The sequence below is a fragment of the Otolemur garnettii genome, unplaced genomic scaffold, assembly GCF_000181295.1.
Source record: "Otolemur garnettii isolate 467f Iridium unplaced genomic scaffold, OtoGar3 scaffold00153, whole genome shotgun sequence".
Taxonomy (NCBI): domain Eukaryota; kingdom Metazoa; phylum Chordata; class Mammalia; order Primates; family Galagidae; genus Otolemur; species Otolemur garnettii.
In genome coordinates this window covers 1,193,021-1,195,294 of record NW_003852548.1, presented here as the reverse complement: position 1 = coordinate 1,195,294, position 2,274 = coordinate 1,193,021, and the positions used below count along the sequence as shown (strand labels likewise).

The 2,274-nt window shown below is 44.5% G+C and overlaps 1 pseudogene; it reads left to right on the top strand.

Moving 5' to 3' along the window:
• Nucleotides 1–1,426: 1,426 nt before the first annotated feature.
• On the top strand, nt 1,427–1,947 carry LOC100942125 (annotated as a pseudogene).
• The last annotated feature ends 327 nt before the right edge of the window (nt 1,948–2,274 follow it).

Sequence of the window (2,274 nt, the reverse complement as noted above, 5' to 3'; positions counted from 1 at the left end):
AAAAAAAAAAAAGAAAGAAAGACAATGCCAACTGTTGGTGAAGATGTGGAGCAACTGGATCCCTCATGCTTGCTGGAAGAAATGCAAAATGGTACAATGACTTTGAAAACAATTTGGAAATAGCTACTAAACTTGAACTACCCCTTCCTTATATTGCCTCTGAAAAGCAGGGGGAAAGATGAGTTCTGAGATACATGGGAGTGGGGTGGGAACTTGTAAGACATAGTTATTTCCTTCTTTAATGGTTCATAAATGTCTTATATGGCCTTCTGTATGTATGGTACGTTTTACAACAAAACAAATGAAACGGTAGATGCTCAGGTTAAGAAATCCAAATACAGGCCCAACACAGTGGCTCACGCCTGTAATCCTAGCACTCTGGGAGACCGAGGTGGGAGGATCGCTTGAGCTCAGGAGTTCCAGATCAGCCTAAGCAAGTGTGAGACCTCGCCTTTATTAAAAATAGAAAAATTAGGTGTTGAGGCACAAGCCTATAGTCCCAGCTACTCAGGAGGCTGAGGCAAGAGGATCACTTGAGCCCAGGAATTTGAGGTTGCTGTAAGTTATGATGACACCACTGCTCTCTACTCCAAGACAAGGGAGTGACAATCTGTCTCAAAAAGAAATGTAGGCTATACATCCATTTAAGAAAGAAAACACAAACAAAATAATAATTTATCCAATTTTTGGTGAATCAGTGAGTGAAGGTGGTTATAGTGGAGGTGGGTTAAATTAAGGAATAAATGTTAGAATGAACATTGTAAGGAGCACCTCCTTCCACACATAGTTAAAATCAAACAATGACAAATAGGACAGGCTCACCAAGCACTTTAGTATAGTATGATATTATTTATTGCCATGCATTTATGATTATGGTAGACTTTATGACTATTTTACAATAATTCATTCATTCATTCATTCATCTTCCAAACAGCTTATTCCAGTTCAGGGTCACAGTTGGCCAGAGCCCATGTTGGCAGCTCAGGCCATCAGGGAGGAAATAGGCCTGCACAGGCGAACTCATACTCACACCCACACTCACTCATACTGTTACAACCTAACCAGGTTTTTTTTTTTCTTTGTGAGACAGAGAGACAGAGTCTCACTTTGTCACCCTCGGTAGACCCTTTAGTAGAGACAGGGTCTCCCTCTTGCTCAGGCTGGTCTCAAACTCCTGAGCTCAGGCAATCTACCCATTTCAGCCTCCCAGAATGCTAGGATCACAGGCTGAGCCAGGTTTATTGCCTGCTGCTCAAGAGGAGGCCAATACACTAAGGCAGTGGGGCTCACAGCAGACAAAGAGTTTAATGCAGATACCACTGGAGGGGAAGGGAGGAATTTCTCAAATCCATCTCCCCAGAAGTTTGGGCAAGAGTGTTTTTAAAGATAGTTTGGAAGAAAGTGACTTGAGAGCACAGCCATCACCATGAGCCTCCTCAATGAGCCCAAGAGTGAGATGATCCCAGAGGAGCTACAGAAGCGGGAGGAAGAAGAATTTAACACTGGTCCACTCTCTGTGCTTGACAGTCAGTCAAGAACAACACCCAGGTGCTTATTAATTGCCGCAATAAGAAACTCCTGGGCCAGGTGAAGGCCTTTGATAGGCACTGCAACATGGTGCTGGAAAATGTGAAGGCGATGTGGACTGAGGTCCCCAAAAGTGGCAAGGGTAAGAAGTCCAAGCTGGGCAGCGTCTGTGGCTCAAAAGGGTAGGGCGCTGGTCCCATATGCCGGAGGTGGTGGGTTCAAACCCAGCCCCGGCCAAAAACTGCAAAAAAAAAAAAAAAGAAGTCCAAGCCAGTCAACAAAGACTGCTACATCTCCAAGATGCTCCTGTGTGGGGATTCGGTCATTGTAGTCCTGTGTAACCCACTTATTGCCAGCAAATGTGGCCCTCTTCCCCACCGACAGCTTGCTCCCCCGTCTGTGAAGGCCTGCTCTTTTTGATGGGAATAATAAAGCCCTGTGGCTTAAAAAATAAAAAATAAAAAAAAATAAAGATAGTTTGGCTGGCAAAGGCTAGGCAATGGGTCTGTTGACTGGTAGGGGATGAACTCACAGAGTTGGGAAGCAGAGATTATCTTCCCACTTGGGAGATTTCCTGAGTTGGGGGTTTAGAGGCAGTTGTGTCCATTCCCATGCCTATCCACGGGTCCAGTTGGCATCATTGGGTCCCTCTGGAAGCAGAATCTGAAAAATACTTAAAAGATCAGTCTCAGGCTTTACAATAGCAATGCTTATCTACAGAAGTAGTGAGGGAAGTCACAAATCTTA